The 22,658-nt window shown below is 35.6% G+C and overlaps 1 protein-coding gene across 1 annotated transcript in view; it reads left to right on the forward strand.

Annotated features, from left to right (window-relative positions):
* LOC129752909 (uncharacterized) overlaps positions 1-22,658 on the forward strand; it is a 132,064-nt gene that overhangs the window by 43,714 nt on the left and 65,692 nt on the right. Inside the window, exon 2 of the mRNA XM_055748697.1 lies at positions 9,950-10,714. The gene's annotated coding sequence lies outside the window, so the exon portion shown is untranslated. The remainder of the gene's footprint in view (positions 1-9,949; positions 10,715-22,658) is intronic.

Raw genomic sequence — 22,658 nt, forward strand, 5'->3', positions numbered from 1 at the left:
ACCGGAATGACCCGGTATCCAAACAAGGGTTACGTTTTTCCTAACAGCCAGATCAGAGATGGATGATATCCATGGGTGTTTGAGGCTACCTCCAGAAACTGCTTTCAGCACAACTCACCCGACAGGAGCGCGACCGCTTGTTTTTATAGCTCTCGCTACTTGGGCGTCGCGCAACGGGTTTTCTCCGCTCTCTCGGTTTCTCCCATTCTTCAGTCCGCTTGGTGGACTGAACAATTGGCATGTTTTTTAGCGGGTAATCCCAAACTTTTGACCGGCAGTATATACTAGGGTGTGTCGAATTGCTTCTTCTCTCGAGTTTCAAAAACCCTGTTTCCTTTTTGGTCAAAACGAAAGACAGGTTTTTGGCAGCTTTTCAAAATAGGATTTAGGTTTGATTGAGATTTTGTAAGGATAAACGTGAAAATTTGTTCGAGTCATATTTAGTTTTTACGCAATGCAAATGAAAAAAAAAATTAAGCTTACTTGGAAATTCTCTGACAACAACTTTTTCGAAGACGTCAAAGTGGTAGAAGTAGTAGTGGTAGTACCGTATTCAAACTAGCAACACTGACAGATTTTCCGTCCACTTTTCAGAAGTATTAATTGAACAAAAAAGTTAGTGATTTTAGAGCATTGAAATTCTGTGATGAAATGATCTTCATTAGATTGTCTATAATTTGCCAAAAAAAAGCTAGGGTTAAGAGTCATCAGATGCAAATCACATTTTGAATTAAGTTTAGGCATTCATTCGTCTCGCATCACTCGTCGTGTGCAGTCGCGTTTTGTTGCCTTCCGATAATCGCGAACAAGTGAGTGAGACTTCGTCCACTATATCCGGGTGTAAGTGCCGTTCGGACGGTTAAAAGGTGTTTTGTGCCGCGTGTAAACAAAGGACTCGCGTGTTCCTGCCAAAGGCAGATGAAATTAACTTTCCCCAGCTAATCGGGATCTCGTTAAAAGACTGTTGGTGAATTGAGTGCTGTTTTTGTGGCTAACTAAGGCAATCGCAGAAAACAATAGGAGACCACGAGGGCCGCCGCCATTGTTTGGCGAAACAAATAGCATCATCAAAGGGGTCATACTCGCCTGAGACTGAGTTGAGACGTGGCAGCCATCTTCGACCAACGAGGAAGGACCACGTGGTTGGGTCAATCACCAAAGGAGCAATTAAACTATAAACCAAGTTTGTGATTCTTTTTTTCTTTTTTCCCTTTATCTTCTTCTATTTTCCCTCTAATTTTTTCGACCATTTCTTGCTTCGCTTTTATTTTAATAAAAAATGAGCGAAGGCGGGGGGTCGGATCCGCCTGATGCAGAAAGTGAAAAGATCGTCTACGAAGATGAGGAGCATTTGGAGGCTGGTCCTTCAAATGCTCATCTTTCTCCGGCAGTTGATCTTTCTACTCCATCTGCAGCTGCGGAAAAGACAACTCGACTCCGGGTTTATCCGGATAATTCATCCTCTTCTGGGCCGTGGGTGGTTTTTATCCGGCCCAAAACTAACGGAAAATCATTAAATGTAGTGCAAATCACTAAAGATTTGGCTAGGTGGCCCTCCGTTACCAGCGTTAGCAAGGTACGACCGAACAAATTGCGCGTTGTTGTGGCCGACCGGAAGGCTGCAAACGGGATTCTTGCGAGCAACTTTTTCAACTTAGAGTATCAGCTCTATATTCCGTCTCGAGTCGTGGAGATCGAGGGTGTGATCACCGAATCGAGTCTGGAGGCTGAATACGTTAAGTCTCACGGCGTTGGTAAGTTTAAGAGCCTTGATTCGACTTCGGTCGGAATCTTGGATTGTAGTCAACTCATGACTGCCTTCGTCGTTGATGGCGTTACAAAGTATAAGCCTTCAGCCTCGATTCGGGTGACATTCGCGGGAACAGCCCTCCCTCATTACGTCTTGATTGACGGAATTTTAAGGCTTCCAGTACGCCTTTATGTGCCTCGCCCAATGCAGTGTAAGAATTGCATCATGTTGGGACACACTGCATCACATTGCTCCAACAAGAAGCGATGCTTGCATTGTGGGGAGAATCATGGGGAAGGAGCATGCTCAGCAGTAGAACAGAAATGTGTCTATTGCGGGGGCTCACCCCATGATATCTCTTCTTGCGAGGCATTTCAAGCAAGCTGGGATAAGCAGAGGCGCTCTTTAAAAGAACGTTCTAAACGTTCTTATGCCGCCATATTAAAGAGCGCCTCTCCACCGGTCCAACCTCAGACCAGTAACATTTTTTCTGTGCTGTCAGTTGACAATGAAGACACAGATACGGCTGATGAAGTTCAGCCAGTCTTCGTTGCAGGAGGCTCTCGGAAGCGAACAAAGGCGCCTTCTCCGAAAATACCAGCTAAAATAGCTACGGTTGTCTCTTCAAATAGAAACGAGAAAAAGTCGACTGCTGCTGAAAAGGAAAAACAAGTTCCTCCAGGTTTCCGCGGAAATGCACCACTGCAGAATAAACCAACAGCTGCGGGAGCTTCGCAAACCGAAACCCAAAACGTGATGCCAGAATCAACTACTCAGTCTGGGCTCTTTAAGTTGACTGACATTTTGAACGGATTTTTTTCGTGTTTCAATGTATCAGAACCCGTGAAAGACATTGTATTTGCAATGCTTCCTGTATTAAAGACATTTTTAAAGCAATTGATGCAAACTTGGCCCCTCCTTTCAGTGTTTGTATCTCTCGATGGCTAATTTACGCCGAGAGGTCGGAGATATCACTGTACTACAGTGGAATTGTCGTAGTCTAATTCGAAAATTGGATTCATTAAACTATTTACTTCATAAAACAAACTGTGATATCTTTGCATTGTCCGAAACTTGGCTATCTTCTCAATCTAACATCTCATTCCACAATTTTAATATTATCCGTCTTGATCGTGACGATTCTTATGGAGGGGTGCTTTTGGGGATCAATAAGTGCCACTCTTTTTATAGAATTCACCTTCCTTTATCAGGCGGAATTGAAGCTGTTGCATGTCATACAACAATAAGAGGTAAGGACTTATGTGTTGTCAGTTTGTACTGGCCTCAGAGAGTTGCAGTGGATCGAAATCACCTAGAGGACCTGTGTTCAGTTTTGCCTGAGCCAAGGTTGATCCTGGGTGACTTCAATTCACATGGAACTGTCTGGGGAGAACAAATTGACGATAGTCGTTCTACTCTTATCTATGACATTTGCGACAGTTTCAATTTAACAGTATTGAACACGGGTGAAAAAACACGGGTACCTAAACCTCCTGCAAGACAAAGTGCAATTGACCTCTCACTCTGCTCAAATTCACTATCATTTGATTGCCAGTGGAAGGTAGTCCATGATCCGAATGGTAGTGATCACTTACCTATCGAAATTACTATCACCAATGGGGTCAGCTCTTCGAACACAATAAATATGACATATGACCTTACAAGACACATCGACTGGAAAAAGTACTCGGACACAATTAAAACCGCCATCGACTCTATGCACGTTTTACCTCCTTTGGAGGAGTACCACTTTCTTTCTTGTCTGATACACGATAGTGCAGTTGACGCTCAATCAAAACCCATCCCAGAATCATCTATTCGTCGAAGGCCTCCTAATCCATGGTGGGACCCTCAGTGTTCCAAGCTTTATAAGGACAAATCAACAGCATTTAAAGAATTTCGAAAACATGGAACTCTTGTCCATTTTGAAGCTTACGTTTCCCTTGAAAATCAGTTTAAAAAGTTAACCAAGGGTAAGAAAAAGGCGTATTGGAGGAATTTTGTTAGTGGGTTGTCGCGTGAAACATCCTTAAGTACTTTGTGGAAAGTGGCACGAAACATGCGTAATCGATCATCTACAAATGAAAGTGAGGAATATTCACATAGGTGGATATTTAACTTCGCACGGAAAGTCTGTCCAGATTCTACACCTATGCAAAAAATAATCCGGAACGTGCCTCCTGATAGGTCTGATAGTGGTCTAGACTCAAGCTTTTCGATGGTCGAATTCTCACTTGCCCTCCTCTCTTGCAACAATTCAGCTCCGGGAATTGATAAAATCAAATTTAACTTGTTGAAAAACCTTCCGGATGCTGCAAAATTTCGCTTGTTAAATTTATTTAATCAATTCTTGGAGCATAACATTGTTCCCCAAGATTGGAGACAAGTGAGAGTCATTGCTATCCAAAAGCCCGGAAAACCAGCGTCTGATCCCAACTCTTACCGTCCAATAGCGATGTTGTCTTGTATACGCAAATTGATGGAGAAAATGATATTGTTTCGTTTGGACAAATGGGTAGAAACAAATGGTCTCCTTTCAGATACTCAATTTGGGTTTCGAAGGGGCAAAGGGACAAACGATTGTCTTGCTTTGCTGTCTTCAGAGATACAAATGGCGTACGCAAAACGTGAGCAAATGGCTTCAGTGTTTCTAGACATAAAGGGAGCTTTTGATGCAGTCTCAATAGAGGTTTTGTCAGACAAGTTGCACTCCCGGGGTCTGCCTCCTCTATTGAACAACATCTTATACAGCTTACTTTGTGAGAAACATTTGAACTTTGCTCACGGAGATTTTGCAGTTAGAAGAACATCTTACATGGGCCTCCCACAGGGTTCATGTTTGAGTCCACTTTTGTACAACTTTTATGAAAGTGACATCGACAGCTGTCTCTCTGAAGGCTGCACTCTAAGACAACTTGCAGATGACGGAGTAGTGTCTGTCGCAGGATCTACTGAGTCTCATCTGCACAGGCCTTTACAAGATACCTTAGACAGATTGTCTTCCTGGGCTTTGGGGCTTGGGATTGAGTTTTCCCCTCAGAAAACGGAAATGGTTGTTTTCTCTAAGAAACGTAGACCTGCTCAACCTAAGCTTCAACTCCTAGGCAGAAGGATCACTCAATCGAGGTGTTTCAAGTATCTTGGGGTTTGGTTTGATTCCAAGTGTACCTGGAGAGCCCACATTGAGTATCTGAAAGGAAAATGCCAACAAAGAATCAATTTTCTCCGATCAATTACTGGCACCTGGTGGGGAGCCCATCCAGAAGATCTTATCAAATTGTATCGAACAACTATTCTATCCGTGATGGAATATGGTAGCTTCTGTTTCCAGTCAGCTGCCAAAACTCACCTCATCAAACTAGAGCGTATCCAATACCGTTGTCTCCGTATCGCTTTGGGCTGTATGCCCTCAACACACAACATGAGTCTTGAAGTTTTGGCAGGAATACTCCCTCTTAAAGATCGGTTCAACTTACTATCACTCCGGTTCCTCATCAGGTGTGAGGTCATGAACCCATTGGTGATTGTAAATTTCGAATGGTTACTTGAGCAAAATCTTCAAACTAGATTTATGTCCATATACCATGTCCTCATGTCAATGCAGGTAAATCCTTCTTCGCATCCTCCAACTCGTGTTTGTAGCCCAGACTACGATCATTCTTCTGTCCAGTTTGATTTGTCTATGCAGCAGGAAATTCGTGGAATCCCGGTCTCGCATCGTCCTCTTCTGATTCCAAGAATTTTCGAAGCTAAATATAGACACGTCGATGCTGATAAAATGTACTTTACCGATGGATCACTTATAGAGGAAACAACAGGATTTGGAGTGTTCAACGAAATATCCAGCGCATCTTACAGTCTCCAGTCACCATGCTCTGTATATGTTGCAGAGTTAGCAGCTATTCACTGGGCTTTGGATAGTATCGCTACACGACCTATTGAACACTACTATATTATAACTGATAGTCTCAGCTCTGTTGAAGCAATCCGCTCTATAAGACCTGGAAAATACACGCCGTACTTCCTCGGAAAGATACGAGATATATTGACCACTTTATCAAGACGTTGCTTTTCTATCACCTTTACCTGGGTCCCCTCACATTGCTCAATAGCAGGCAATGAGAGGGCAGATTCCCTTGCAAAAGTGGGTGCGATGGAAGGCAACATTTACCAGCGTGAAATCGTATTCAACGAATTTTACTTTTTGGCTCGAAGAAACTCTCTTGTCAACTGGCAGCGTAGATGGGACGAGGATGAGTTGGGTCGGTGGCTCCACTCGATTATCCCAAAGGTAAGCCTTAAACCCTGGTTTAATAGATTGGACCTGACTCGGGATTTTATTCGTTTATTTTCCCGTCTCATGTCCAATCATTATTCCATGAATGCGGTACTCTATCGTTTAAATATTGCTGGCAGCAATTTATGCGAATGTGGTCTAGGTTACCATGACATCGAGCATATTGTTTGGTCGTGTGAGGACCACCTTGTCGCCAGAGCGAACTTCATAGATTCCCTTCGGGCCCGAGGAAAACCACCCGACGTTCCAGTGAGGGATGTATTAGGTGTGATGGACTTGGACTATATGTTCGAGATATACCTTTTCCTAAAAGCTATCGATCTTCGACTATAATTCTCTTTATTTTCATATTTCCCTTTCTATCTTTCTTTTTCTTCAAAAAAAAAAGTGAACTAGATCTAAGTACACAATTGTAATCAAACAAAACGAGTTTGGCTCCTTAAAGCCTAAAGGTATGAGCCGTTTCAAATAAATAAATTACAAAAAAAAAAAAAGTTTAGGCATTTTCAATCATTGGGCTCGAACAAATCCATGAGGTATATCCATGCAGAGTATGAGAGACAATTGAACAACTGACCATACTGACTGGACACTCGATTTCGTTTTCTGGATAATTTTTCCAACAGTACGCAATGTCGATTCCAGAGGGCGCATCGATCGATTTGAAGAAATGCTATCCGAGTTAGGAAATGTCACCCAACTTTAAAAATAAAACACGCAATTTCTACGATAAAATTGGGCTAAACAGGACTATTTTTCCTACACGGCATTTTTTGTCAAATTTATCAGGTTCGCCACCTGCCGTCGGTATTGCGAACCTGCAAAATCTGACAACAAAAAATTAGACAGAAAATGGTTGAATTTTTGTTCTAAGTGTCATGTCAGTGTGTTCAGTGATTGAACTGCTCACATTCCTCACATCATATACGAATCACATATGATAGACCTAGATAACGCCAAGATCATCGATAGAATCCGAAGACTCAGTACTCTCGCAATATTAGAGATGTGTCACCCACATCTACACCGACACCAATAAACTAAACTTTAGGAAAGTAGAAAATTTACCAAATATCTAAAAAATGACAACCTTACTAAATTCACAATAAAATTATAGTATTCCACTGAAGAAGGCTACAACAAATAGCTGAAACGTCTGTTTGGAGCGTTAGATATTTTCTTGCTGATCCTACTGCTTTGACGACTTCGGCAAAGTTGTAGCCAGAGAATTTTTCAGTTAGTTCCATATATTGGAATTTCAATTGCATTGCGTGAGAACAAAATATAAAACCAAAAATGTGACATTCTCCAAACGTTTTTTTGCGTTTTTTCATACCAAAACCCGGTTACCTTAATCTTGTTTTAAAAATCTGCAAAAATACTGTCGTTCGTTTTGATCGTAGAGAAAACTTTTTAAACTACAGGGTTTTTTTTTAAATTCGAGAAAAGTTGCAATTCGACACACCCTAATATACATATTTATTTATTTATTACAAATACACCCTTCTATCTTGACTTCAAGAACGCCGACTTTGACGAGATTTCTCGTACCCTGGTTTCCATCGATTGGGAATCTGAGCTCGACTTATCTAATCCCAACGCTGCGGCCGAAACCTTCTCGCACATCTCGAGTTACGTTATCGATCGTCACGTACCAAAACACACTACTGAAAAGAATATACGGACTCCTTGGTTCACGACTGAACTACGACGACTAAAGACGGCAAAGAGATGTCTCCTTAGAAATTTTGACAAATCAAGCTCCTCCTATACTAAGGACATTTATCGTAGACTAAATTGTGTTTACAAAAAAGTCAGCAAACGTTGTCACCAAAACTATCTAGCTCGAGTTCAGCGTGATCTCAAGTCCAGACCAAAATCGTTCTGGAAACATGTTAAAAGTCAGCGGAACGAACCTGGTCTGCCAAACCAAATGTTTCTGGATGACAATACGGCGAACTCTGATCGTGGAATCTGTGATCTTTTTGCCTAAAAATTCTCGTCTATCTACAATACAGCATCGACATCCCCTGAACATCTGGATAGTGCAGTCAGGAATATTGCCAAGCTTCGCTTGACAGAGCCATCTTCCCCTCACTATGGAAGGAGGCTTACATGTTTCCGGTGTATAAAAAAGGTAACAGGAGAGATGTCAACAACTACCGGGGAATCTCGGCATTATGCGCAGTAGCCAAACTATTTGAATTGGTGGTCTTGTATCCGATTTTCTTGTCCTGTAAGAATACTTTTTCCGACGATCAATACGGATTCTTGCCCAAGCGCTCCACGACAACTAACCTGCTGACGTTTATTTCTTACGTGCATGAAAGTTTTGCTGCGAAGTCTCAAACCGACGCTATTTACACCGATTTGTCTGCGGCATTCGACTAAGTCAACCACGATATTGCCATTGGAAAGCTCGAACGCCTGGGTTTCTGTGGAACTCTTCTTGACTGGTTCCGGAGCTACCTATCAGGACGTAAGTTAACAGTACGCACGGAGGATTCTTTCTCCAAACAATTCTCTGCTTCTTCTGGTGTGCCTCAGGAAAGCCATTTAGGGCCGATTATCTTCTTAATCTACTTCAACGATGCGCTCTCACTCCGCGACGGCTCAAAGCTATGCTATGCTGATGACCTAAAACTATTTTACAACATCATCGGCCAGAACGATATTGATATCCTACAAAATCAATTTAACCTCTTCGCACACTGGTGTGATATAAACTGCCTGCCTTTGAATCGCAGTAAGTGTGCAGTCATCAGCTTTTCAAGAAAGCGGCAGCCTTTTTCCGCTGAGTACTTCCTCGGAGATGAGCCAATCGCACGCGTAGAATACATCAATGATCTGGGTGTAATTCTAGACCGGAAGCTGGAATTCAGGACACACACAAACTACGTTGTCGACAAAGCCTCGAAAAGTCTTGGGTTCTTATTTCGAGTGTCCAAGGACTTAAAGGATGTGTATTGCCTGAAAAGTTTGTATTGCAGTATTGTTCGCTCAATCCTTGAATATGCATCAGCTGTTTGGTGTCCCTACTACCAGAATGGGGCCGAACGGATCGAGGCGCTTCTTGGGATTCGCCCTTAGACACCTGCCTTGGCAAGACCCGTTTCACTTGCCAAGCTATGAACATCGATGCCGTCTCATAGACATAGACACTCTTCAAGCCCGCAGAAACGCAACACGAACTTCCTTCGTCGCCGATCTCTTGACATCGCGAATTGACTGCCCCACGTTCCTAGACGCCATTCCTCTAAGTGTGCGACCATGTGGACTTAGAAACCAAGATCTGCGATTGTATATTCCCATTCGTTTGAACAATTATGGAGCTAATAGCGCTATCATCGGTGTAGTGAAAACATTCAACCGTTTTTCTGAGCACTTCGACTTCGACGTTTCGAGAGATGTTTTCCGTAGTAAAGTTTTAAGTGTATTGAGAACCCTGTAATTAGACTTAGTACTCTTTTTATATAAATTTTAAGTCATCATTTGGACCAATATGTGTCCCGTTGATTTGTAATAAATAAATAAATAAATAAATAAATAAATATACTCATGTACATATAACTTGTTGAGTTTCTCCTCAATGAATATGGAAAAAACTCGTCATATTCGAATTTATTCTGTTGTAATTGTTTTCGTATTTATTCACAAACTGTGCCCACACTTAATGAAGCTTCCCTGCAGCTGCTGGCGAATCATTGAAGTGTGTTGTATCTTTAATAAATGAAACTTTTATTTTAAACTGAAATCCCCTTGAAACTAAATCTACTTTCGATTGGTGCGAACGTAAGCAACCTATCCAGAAAGTCAATTTTCTTTGAAAATTAATATAGCTTCCTTCCTTAATCTTAAACTCATTTTCTTCGTTTCCATTTCTCGTTCTTTATTCGTTTCAGATCAGCGGAAGGAAGCTCAAATGTTGTATAATTTCTTATCGATGTTGGTGGTTCCAGATCAGGATTGGGTAGCGATATTATAATTCATGAGATGCCGGCAAAGCGACTGTGGAAGTGATAGAGGGATAATACACAATTTGAAATTTCCTTGTAACATGCTCCGCCATATCCTTGGTGTCGTATTTTGATAACCACAGTTTAAACGATGTTTTTGAGTTACTGGTAAGATCCGAGAAGCTGCAGGCGTTCAAAAGAAATCACCGATAGCACCCAAAGAACCAACTATAGTGTAAGAGTGACTTGGGAAAAAAACACGAGTAAACTTGTCAAGCGGAAGTGTGAGAAAATTTAAGCACGTTTAGGATACTTTCCAGCATCCATATCGTACATCATATTGTGGTGCCTGTTGTTGTTCAGTTTGAGTGATTGCCTTCACAGAGCTCTAGTGCGAGTGCCGCGAGATTGTCTACATCGATATTTTTACCCTCGCGATTTTCCGGTATAACATTTGGTCGTCTGGTTGTGAGGAAAGTGAAGGTGCTTCTGACATGATCAAAATTTTACAGGCATAAGCAAAAGTAAATTTATCATCAGCAACAGGAGTGTGTTATTGCTAGTATAGTCGGTGGAAAACGACGATGCGAAAAATGTCGTAAATTGAATTTCCTTCAATTTGATTCTTTCGCTCTTTTCGAAAACCGCCCTTCTTGTTATCGACGTGTGATTTGCGCCACCATCATTTCTTCGAATCAACACTTTCTGGAGGTAAGTGAATGTTTATTCTCGTTTATTGCATGTTTATTTTTTATATCTTTTCATCAGAGAAAGCAATTTCTGGGTGAGATGGTGTGTCAGATGAAAGCGGTAATTTGATAAATGGATCTTCATAGTACAAAAGGATTCAGGTCTGAAGTTGAGTGTCACACTTCAATTATTTCTAATGTTCTCAGAATTATAAGATGACAATTAGGGTAGTGTTTTGCAACAGACTTTGAATATGCTCAGTAATAAAAAAAAAACAAATAAATAATGCTTTTAATTTTTTATACGTCCGTATATGTAAACGTAACATGTGCCCAAAACAAAGTAGCTTGCTGGCCTGGCTTCAAGGTTATAGCACAGAGTTCATAGTATATTTGTTTTTCTCTAAAATTCAACTTTTGTTTTTCTGATACATTTGGTAAAACGTATTTTGGAAACTTCTTCCTACAACAAGAAAAATATTTGAGCTTCGATTCATATGAACCAATTCTTTCTCTACAAGTAAAATCTCTAGAAATTATTTATTATAGTTCAAAATTTCATAATTTTATAAATGTTTGTTATTATCGCCAAAAATGTTCGGATGGATTTTTTTAAATCTCTATGACCTATATATGAACTACCCATAAGAATGCGTTGTGTTCATTCTAATGTTTCTGAAGTTCTACAATTATATCAAGACGTGTTTCATCAAATAAGAGTCTGGCTCATTTTTTTCTCCCACTGCAAAGTAGGTGGGACCTCGATAGCTGTTGGCAGTGTCTTTTCAGCGATTCTTGCTAGACTCACTTGAGTCCTCCACCATAAAATGTGCTTCAGCCCGAGTGCCGACTACGTGACAAAGAAGCTTTTTTGTATATTTCAAACATTAGGATGTAAAAGGAAATCCCTCACACAGTGGCGTATTTAAGCGGAGCGTACATTAGAGCGTCACATTCCCGTTCTTTTGTGAACACACTTCGGTTCAAAATATTTGAGACAGCTTGAGGAAAAATAATGCAAATACCTATGTTTACTACAATAACTCCCGATAGAATACAAGGAATTCAAAGTTTTTATTCAAACAAAAACACGAATCAGTTGCTAAAATGGACAGATTGAATGAAAAATTCCACAGCATTATCAATCTTCAGAATTACACAATTGTCCATCGCAGTTCATAATCTTTTATTAGCATTATTGTTCAGAATCAAAACTCTGAATAAGAATTCATGATCAGAATTTAAAATCAGAATTCGAAATCAGAGTCAGAATTCAGTAGGGGAGAGTGGGGATACTTGATCCCCTTTTCTTATTTTCACCATATCTTTTTGGAAAAATTTAGCAACTCGCCGTCTTTGACATTTTCTGACAGCTTGTAACTTCCAGTTTCTATGCTCCAAAAATTAGAACGATACTTGAACCCGTTGATGAACTAGAAGCATTTTCGTGGGAGTAAAAAAATTGCGATTTTTCTGAAGTTAGGGGAGACTTGATCCCCTATTGAAGGATACTTGGTCTTTTATTCAGGAAGCCCTAATCCTTGCATAAAAATCAAACAAAACCCCAAGATAGAATGTTAATTGACTATTTTGGTCATGTTTGTTCTCAATTCACAATTTATAGCAGATATAAGAAGAAAATTTGATAACTTTGTCTCAACGTTAATAACATTGCATACTTAATGGCGCTATTTTTTATAATTAAGAGAAAATTAAATTATTTGTGCTCTTTTCTTCAGACAATTGTTTGATAAATATTAGTTTTTGGATAAATATTAGTAATTTCGTAATCAGCAATTATAACGATCAATTCAGAAGAAGAATATGCCATTTGGAAGGGGGATCAATTGTACCCAACTCTAGGGGATCAATTGTACCCATAATCAACATTTTAGAAAACTTTTTCTGAAAAAAGTTGAGAGTTTTCCATTGCTTTGGAAATATGGCATTATGAAGTTCATTTTACGCTCGAACGATTGATACATTGGAACGAATATTTTTTTCATAATTTTCCCAAGTAAGGAACATTTTAAAGTGATGAAAAAAGATCTTCAAGTAACATTTTGTGAAATTTTCCAAACAAAGTTCAATTACTCAAACAATTATTTTGTTAAAAAAATTTAAACTACAAACATTGTTATTCTGCTCATTTTTGCACATTTTTCTAGAACATTTGATCTTTGTAAGACATTCCAGTTTCGAGATATAGCTAAGGAATCAAGTATCCCCAGGGATCAAGTATCCTCATTCTCCCCTATTCAACATCAGAATTCAGAATCAGAATTCAGAGTTCAGAATTCATATTTCAGAATTCAGAATTCAGAATTATGGTGAATAAGGTAAAAGATGTTGAAAATGAGTGGAAGGATAATTTTAATTTGAAAAACTTTTCATCACATTTCATCGTTTTGTTCCTCACGGACCTACTACCTTGCAGTGGTAGATACGGGATAGATACCAAATTAAAATTACCCTTCCGCTCATTTTCAACATCTTTCACCTTATTCTAATCTTCTATCCGTCTATAATCTTTCAATTCTTAAATATTATTTCTCAAAGAATATAAAATTTCACCGATATAGCCGATAAAATAATTTCATAGAATCAGAATTCAGAATCAGAATTCAGAATCAGAGTTCAGAATCAGAGTTCAGAATCAGAGTTCAGAATCAGAGTTCAGAATCAGAATTCAGAATCAGAATTCATAATCAGAATTCAGAATCAGAATTCAGAATCAGAATTCAGAATCAGAATTCAGAATCAGAATTCAGATTCAGAATTCAGTTTCAGAATTCAGAATCAGAATTCAGAATCAGAATTCAGAATCAGAATTCAGAATCAGAATTCAGAATCAGAATTCAGAATCAGAATTCAGAATCAGAATTCAGAATCAGAATTCAGAATCAGAATTCAGAATCAGAATTCAGAATCAGAATTCAAAATCAGAATTCAGAATCAGAATTCAGAATCAGAATTTTTTTATTTTCAAAATGTGAATTATTCCCAACAAAATCTGGAAAGTTGTCCACATTTGTCTTGAATTTTCTATTAATAGTCTGGAATGCTTACAATATCTGCTAAAATAAACGATAATCGAAGTTTTCATTTGTGTTTAAATATGTCGATAAAACGTTACCTGTTAGCTTTGCCATCACGATTGAAGACAATTCTCACCCAAGAATGAGTTCATGAACTACACCTGCCGCATATTTTCGACAATTGCGGAAATGCTTGAACAGAAACCTTCCGTTTTCAGTGATTGTGTGATTCGTTGGTTTTTGTTAGAGGTCAATGAAGCTATTTCGATAAAAAAAAAGTTTTTCAACGGATAATTCAAGTATTTGTTCAATATTTGTGATAAATTTTGCCAATTTTTAAGAAAATTGGTATGGTGCTGATGCTGTAACATATGCTCATAACTTTGAAATACACTGTATTACCACCTTACATTAGGTGTAAGCAGCAACAAACGGCTACATCCTGTTTCCATTGAGATATGCCATTCACACATATTTACATGTATACTTACATACATACATACAGTCGTGCATCGTACCCAGTGTACTAATTTTCACAGGTCGCTTCTAAAAAGGAGATAAAAAAATGTGTTATAGTAGAGCGAGTATTTACCGCTGTCGGTCGGCCGTCGTTAACACACTGGAAAAAAAAGTCCGCCGGAGAAAGAATGTTTGCATAAATAAAGAGCGAAGAGAAGAGGAAGGTAAAAATATTTAAATGTTGTGTTAAAAGTTCCGCTTTTCACAGCACATTCTATTTTAATTACACTTTTCTTCTTCTTATTCGGAGAGTCGGAAGCACCTGGGGGTGAATTATGAACATATGAAGTTTTTCATCCAATTGTTGCATCCACACCATGCATTCAATTAGTTGGTGCAGAAATGAAACTAGAAAATGCTAATAAATAAGTGCTGCTATCATCCAATGTAACAACTATGCAAATTATGATGTTGTTGTTCTAAGAGAAACATGTAGGTACCTATTCGAAACAACTTGTTAAACTGGCTGAATATTTATTGGGTCAAACAAGCCATCACAACTTTGGTTATTCTCAACAGAACTTTTTTTAAATATTAAAAATTACAATTGAACCGTTAAGAATCTGAGAGCTACATAGGGCAGATAACGAGCACCCAGGGCATAATAAGCACTCCTTTTTTTCTACATTAGTACGTATTTTCTTAGACAAATTTTCATGAGGATTTGTTTCGTACTAACTTTAGTATTAATTTTTCATCAAAAAAGAAATACCTTTTCATCTTTACAGAAATATTAAATAATAACCAGCTAGGTTCTCAAGTAACGAAAATATTATAATTTTTGAGCACCACCAAATAAGCTTTTATGACCTTTAAATCATCTTGATCTGAAATGTACGCACTGCAACATGATTTGCACATTGTTTCTCAATTTTCACCATCATAAAAATTTTGATTTTTCACTTGAATCCATTTTAAAACGCGTTTTTACTTAACTTTGTTGACCTGGGGAGCACTAGGGTAAATGATCTTGAGCGGAACTAGTCGAAATCTGATCTTGAGCGGAACCATTTACTTTTCCTAAGATCTAGGCAATGATTGTTTATGAATCTTATCAAAATGTTTAAAAAATACTTTTTCAAGATCTTTTCATACAAGCATTGACATTTTTGCTAAAATTTATTCACTGAAATAATGTTATTAAAAGATTCAAAAACATACCTACGCATTTCTGCTGAAATTTTCATCAATCTACGCTGACTTTGAACGTCAATTTATGTAACCCTTGGTTGTAATAAACTGACTGTTAATGAATAAAATGATAGAAAAATTCATAAAAAAAAGCATTATTCGGGTTTTTGTAACAAGTTTTCCATCAGAATATCAATTAATGGCGTAGTTTTTTAAAGTAAAATATGATCTTGAGTGGAACCATCTTTGATCTTGAGCGGAACTACTAGCTTCCGAAATAAACCGCTAGGTGCGCTGCCTTATGCCTTATGGCTCACACGCGGTTTTTACCCCTGAATGTATGCAGCACCTTTGTATATTTCTTATTATATCAGTTTTAGGGAAAGAAAAGATGTAAAATGAAGTTCGAATAGAACAAAAATTAATTGATAGATTTCACGGCGTACCAAACTAGGCACACAAAAAGTTTAATGTTTTGGGGTACAAGAAATGTTTTTTGGTTCTTTCTTTCAGAGGGACAACGGGGATGGGGGCGGAAAGCTTTCATACATATTTTTTGGCATAATTCAAGAACTAATGAAGCCAATAAGTCATTATTTAAGAATAATATTCAACCTTTATTGCCTTTACTATTCGTACTTTAAGAAGTAGCTTTCATTTAAAGAGGTTGTTTTAGATGTTTTAACTCCAATTGAAAACCATGAACGTTTGAAACTAGCTATAATCAAAAATTGAAATCGTTTTTTACACACATTTCTTCAGTTTTGCAAAGTGTGTTGTGTTGTGTTTGATTTTACACTTGAGCTCGAACTTGAAATCGATTTGAGAAATAATTGTTATTATGAAAATAATAACAACATAATTAATATTTCCATAAATTTTTAATATAAATAAATTTTATTGTGATTCATAAGAAACTGGAATATATTATAAACTTTTTCTATGAATAAGTTGCATAGAGTAAGGTTGCCGAAATCACAGAAAAAAATATTTCACAGAATTTTTGAATTTCTAATGGATTTCCATAATTATAATTATTTTGGTCAATATGAAATTAAGGTTTCTTACTTTGAATTAGAAAAGTATGAAAAGATTTTCAAAGTAAACTGATTTTTCCCAACTAAAATATAAAAATGAACCAATTATCATGAATTTCCAATGAAATAAAAGGAATTAAGGGAATAAGAAATCACAAATTATCAGATTTTTTTCTCAAACACATTGGTTTAGAGCAATGAAAAGTTTTTTTTAACAAAATCTGTAATTTAAGGCGTCTTCTTTTGTATTACCGTCAACTATGGCAATATGCAACAATTTTCAACTTCAATGGCTTCTAAAAAACTTATTTTCACAGTTAATCCTACCCCTTATGCATAAAAAGATTCAAGGATGATGGGACATCAAATTGACGTAGTTGGAAAAATTATTGGTTCCTTTAGTAATTTTAAATTTTCTAAAACCAGGCGATTTTCACCCTCCTCAGAAAATGGGGTAACTTGCAACAAACTTTGTTTTAAAGAAAAATCTTATGAATACTTATGAAATTTTATAGTTTTTCATATATTCGCGATGCCTTAAAGACCATTACGCATGAAAACACCAATTGGAGTAATTTTTTGGTCTGTAAAAACTAATTTTCACATTTCTTCTGAAAATAAGGATGCTGCATACATTTAGGGGTTAAATAATACTACGAAAAATTCTATTAGCTGAAATCATAAAAGTAAATGATGGATGAAAGAATTTCAATGTTTACAGACGCGTGATGTAAAACATTCATATTTCAGCACATGGAAACGAGATTTACTTACAAGGTGTTCCTTTGATTTGCATTTTGTTGCATTTTACCTCAGACACCTTACTGAATTATAAAAATATTTATTTAAAAAAATTGAGTGCTTGTTAAGAAAAATGTTTTTACACCAACAGTGTTGGTGAGATAATTTTTGAGATAAAAAAAAAACTAAAAATTGAGTCTGGAGAATCGATTCTATCAAATTAGGATACAGTGAATCAAAGTGAAAATTGGACTTTTTTTAAGCAAAAAATAAATTTGAAATAAATTTGATCAACTGCTCCGAGTTGCGTCGAATTGAGCTATTTAGTTCCGCTCAAGATCATTTACCCTATTAATCAGGGGAAGATGAGCGTTTTCCGTATATTCTAGCAGCGAATTCAACTCGATGAAGTCAACTGAATAATAGAGCTACAGCTTGACTTGTTTCATCTGTCGATTTGGCCTATTGGTAAGGCGGCATCCATAAATTACGTAACGCAAAAAATGCACTTTTTTCACCCCCTCCCCCCCCGTATGTCACAAATCGTCACGCTTCGACGTACCCCCCTAAGAAAATTACGTAACGCTGATAATAACCCCCCCCCCCAAATCTTTTCATGTTTTTGAATAATTTTCGATGGTAAGAAAAGACTTTAACATAAAATTTTTTAACGTTCTTCGAAACGCACATAATATCTATCCAAATCTCTTCTAAGTACCTACTCATCAATGATTACTCTCTGTAGAATAATATGATTGTCTTATTAATAGTTGTTCTGTGCTTGTTAACTGATAATCTACCTTTAATTTATTTTGTTCAAGGAGCATAACTTGGTATGCAAAATATACTCCATTTAGAAATATTCGTCGGAAAAACCAAAATGGCCTTTTGCAAATTGAGAAAAATAGTAAAATTTCCGTCTTAAGGATGAATTGAGTTATTGGAGATAATTGTACACATTTTCTAGCAATTATTTCTTGGATATCGCATACACAGTTTAAAGAGTCTATCTTAGAATTATTAAAGCGGAAAAGTTACAAACCAGTTTAATCATGTCGAAGCTTACAAATTTTAAGCTGATTTCGGTTTGCCTATCATTCTGCAAAAATTGCATGACATCAAAATAGCTGCGATGAAACTGAAATTTTAAAGGAAAAACTCGTTACGTAACGAGGAGTATACCTCCCCCCCTCCCCTATGTCACAATTCGTAACGCTCGAGCTTACTCCCTCCCCCCCCTAGGAGCGTTACGTAATTAATGGATGCCCCCTAAGGTGTCGGAGTAGACTAGAGCTCGATTCCTGTTCGAGGGGATTTTTTTTCACATACCATTCATGATTGATTTTTTTATTGTTACAAATATAGAAAATCGGATTTTTTTTGAACATTTAGAAAATCGGAATGACAACTTGAAAATTCAATAAAACAACAAGGGGCCTCCGTGAAATAATATCTAGAAAAGTTTTTCAAGTTGAGGGAACCCCCTAGAGTAAGTAGTGAAGAAGTTCTACCGCATTTTGCGGGCTGAGAATATCAAAATTTTGGTATTGAATTTCAAAACTTTCAACTCAAAATCTGGACAAAAATATTGTGAACCAAATTCGAAAAAAATAAAGAAGGATATGAGGCAGATACCTCCAATTTTCTTTTTTTTATCGAAACATGTTACCTCACAGTGCTAAGAGAAAACAGATGAGCTTTATGATAAACATTTCAGAATTTTACCCGGGCAGTATCTGGGTTAATACCGGGTATTATTATAAATTTTCACTTTTCAATCATTATTATTTAACTTTCCGTTGGTTTCTAAATTCTAAACCGTTTTCCCTTCCTATTTTTTAAAATAAATGCATAAAAACCTGTAGTTGCTTAAATTGGACCGATCGACAATACAGAGTTTCATTATTGAATTTCCATCCCAAATTCTGCCTTAGACTTAAAATTCGTATTGGAACATTTTCAACTGATTTAACCCAACATTTTATCAGCTACTGAAGTAAATATCCTTAATTCAGTATATCATTTTCCAAATCGGTAGTGGCGAAGGCGCCAAATTTAAACAAATGGAGTTATCAGCTGGGTGATAAAGTACGTTCGGAGACCTACATTTTGAGTATAAAATGATAACTGAAGGATATTCGGTTTTCGAGAAATAATGAAAACAAAATAAAAATTTTGCTGGGAGCTTATGGAGCTGTCAAACTTTGAACGCGTTTTTCTCGAAACAGTGATGTTGTCGCATTCGCCATTTTCAAAATTCGATACCGGAATGATCATTTTCAAATTATCATAAATACGATCTAATAGTTGAGATCTTAACATGAATATTTATATGTTTTTAATCTTATCTTTATCCAGATTCAATTCATTGAGATTTATAAGTCTTGTGGTGTTTCTTCAGTTACTGAAGTTCAGTTTCATGGTTTTTCTGAATTTTGAGAACTCAGGATCTTTGTTTAAGGTAATAAACTCATTTGGATTCCTTCTTTCAATGATAACTGATTCTGTGATTTAAAAATTAAATCTCTATTCCGATTTTATTTTCAATTGATAATTTTTGCACTTATACCCTTTGAGCTTTGACGGCATCCAATTAAATTTTTGTCACATTTAGAATAACAAATTGATAACCATTTTTATCTGATGAGAATCATATTCTTAAACATATTAAAATCGGATCATAGGGGCCCCCCGAGAAAAAATTACCCCGGCCTCCCCGATGGCTTTATCCGGCCCTGGGTTCATTGTTATTTTTCGAAACATAAAATTATATATTATTTAAAAATCGAGGAGTCTATCTTTCCATCGGAGAGTAACTAAAATAGGTCCCTTGTTAAGGATTTCCACATTGCTCCAAATATAAACCAATAAAGATCTTTTGAGTCAGAAATTTGTTATGTAATTTTTGTCATTCCTGAATTATTTTATAATTTCTGTACGTTTTTTTAAATTAATAGTACGTCTCGGTGGTCGAGTGGTTATCGTGGTAAGACGGTAATCGCTGGTCCATTGATGGCATGGGTTCGTTTCCTATCTCGGTACTGGGTGTTAAATGTGTTAATCTTAAGTTGAATTCAGTCTGTAAAGCCTAAATCGACTAAGACGGTGTATGCCTTTTAAAAATATTTTATTGAATGATTTTTTTTAAATTTTTGTTTAATTAATATCTTTTTTTATTTAAGAAATTCTTGTAATTTTAATCATTTCCGTAATTTTTGTTGTCATTTGTCTTTTTTGTAATTTCCGTGATTTTTGTCATTTTTGAACATTTTGTATCTTTTTTAATTTCTGTAATTTTTTGAATTTTTTAAATTTTTGTATTTTTTGTAATTTTAGTAATTTTTGTCATTTTTGAAATTTTTGTAATTTTTGTCATATTTGAAATTTTTGTCATTTTTGTAATTTTTGTTATTTTTGTTATTTTTGTAATTTTTGTAATTTTTGTAATTTTCGTAATTTTCGTAATTTTTGTAATTTTTGTAATTTTTGTAATTTTTGTAATTTTTGTAATTTTTTTAATTTTTTTAATTTTTGTAATTTTTGTAACTTTTGTAATTTTTGAAATTTTTGTATTTTTTGTCATTTTTGTAATTTTTGTAATTTTTGTAATTTTTGTAATTTTTGTAATTTTTGTAATTTTTGTAATTTTTGTAATTTTTGTAATTTTTGTAATTTTTGTAATTTTTTTAATTTTTGTAATTTTTTTAATTTTTGTCATTTTTGTAATTTTTGTAATTTTTGTAATTTTTTTAATTTTTGTAATTTTTGTAATTTTTGTAATTTTTGTAATTTTTGTAATTTTTGTAATTTTTGTAATTTTTGTAATTTTTGTAATTTTGTAATTTTTGTAATTTTTGTAATTTTTGTAGTTTTTGTAATTTTTGTTATTTTTGTAATTTTTGTAATTTTTGTAATTTTTGTAATTTTTGTAATTTTTGTAATTTTTGTAATTTTTGTCATTTTTGTAATTTTTGTAATTTTTGTCATTTTTGTAATTTTTGTAATTTTTCTAATTTTTAAATTTTTTGTCATTTTTGTAATTTTTAAAATTTTTGTCATTTTTGTATTTTTTGTAATAATTGTAATTTTTTAAAACTTTGTCATTTTTGATATTTCATTTAAACATTTGTCATTTTGGTCTGTCTGCATTTTTTTTATTTTTGTTATTTTTATTTTCTCAAATTTTGGTAAAATTTTTGCATTTTTGTCATTTTTGTAATTTTTGTCATTTTTGTCATTTTTGTCATTTTTGTCATTTTTGTCATTTTTGTCATTTTTTTCATCTTTGTAATTTTTGCCATTTTTGTAATTTTTGTCATTTTTGTCATTTTTGTCATTTTTGTCATTTTTGTCATTTTTGTCATTTTTGTCATTTTTGTCATTTTTGTCATTTTTGTCATTTTTGTCATTTTTGTCATTTTTGTCATTTTTGTCATTTTTGTCATTTTTGTCATTTTTGTCATTTTTGTCATTTTTGTCATTTTTGTCATTTTTGTCATTTTTGTCATTTTTGTCATTTTTGTCATTTTTGTCATTTTTGTCATTTTTGTCATTTTTGTCATTTTTGTCATTTTTGTCATTTTTGTCATTTTTGTCATTTTTGTCATTTTTGTCATTTTTGTCATTTTTGTCATTTTTGTCATTTTTGTCATTTTTGTCATTTTTGTCATTTTTGTCATTTTTGTCATTTTTGTCATTTTTGTCATTTTTGTCATTTTTGTCATTTTTGTCATTTTTGTCATTTTTGTTATTTTTATCATTTTTGTCATTTTTTTCTGTTGTTTTTATTATTTTTGGAATATTTGTCTTTTTTTAATTGACTGTAATTGATGTAGTTTTTTTTAACATTTTCTTGATCTTTTCATTGGCTAGACGACGAATTTTTATCTTCAGCACCAGTCGCGACACTTATCAAACATATGCTTCACAAATAGTCCTACAAACGGAAACAAGTCTGTACCTACCAAAACAGTCACTGATTGCAAATGTCGTAAATATTAAAAAAGGAAAAAGCAATAATAAAATTGAATTGGCACAACAGTTCAAACAACCAAAGGCTTCGGAAAACAATTTTTCCTGTACCTACATGTTGACGGGGTGTGCAATAATATTTGAGTTTTGCTTCGTACGAGTGTATACGTGTTTGTCACAGCAGTGAAAATTGTATCTTTCCTTGCTGCTGCCATATGCTGCTGCCTCGTCATGTGAGCACATTGGGAAAAAAATGAATTAGCGAAAACAGAAACGAAGGGAAAAAATGTGTACAGAAAATGTGTACAGAAAATGTGTCCAACAAGACAAACGCACTGCAGTTGTTCGATGGTTAGAAATAAAAGACGTGCTCACGATTCTGTGCATGTTTTGTGGTTTCTAGGTGGTCTGGTTACTAGTATTTCTACGTTTTCTACCATATGTTGCAGACAGAAATACAATTACAAACATATTTAGCACAGGGCACGATTCAGGAAAGCTAAAGTGAAAAGAGCTTTCCGCCATTTGG

This window comes from Uranotaenia lowii, chromosome 3 (assembly GCF_029784155.1).
Source record: "Uranotaenia lowii strain MFRU-FL chromosome 3, ASM2978415v1, whole genome shotgun sequence".
NCBI classification, from domain to species: domain Eukaryota; kingdom Metazoa; phylum Arthropoda; class Insecta; order Diptera; family Culicidae; genus Uranotaenia; species Uranotaenia lowii.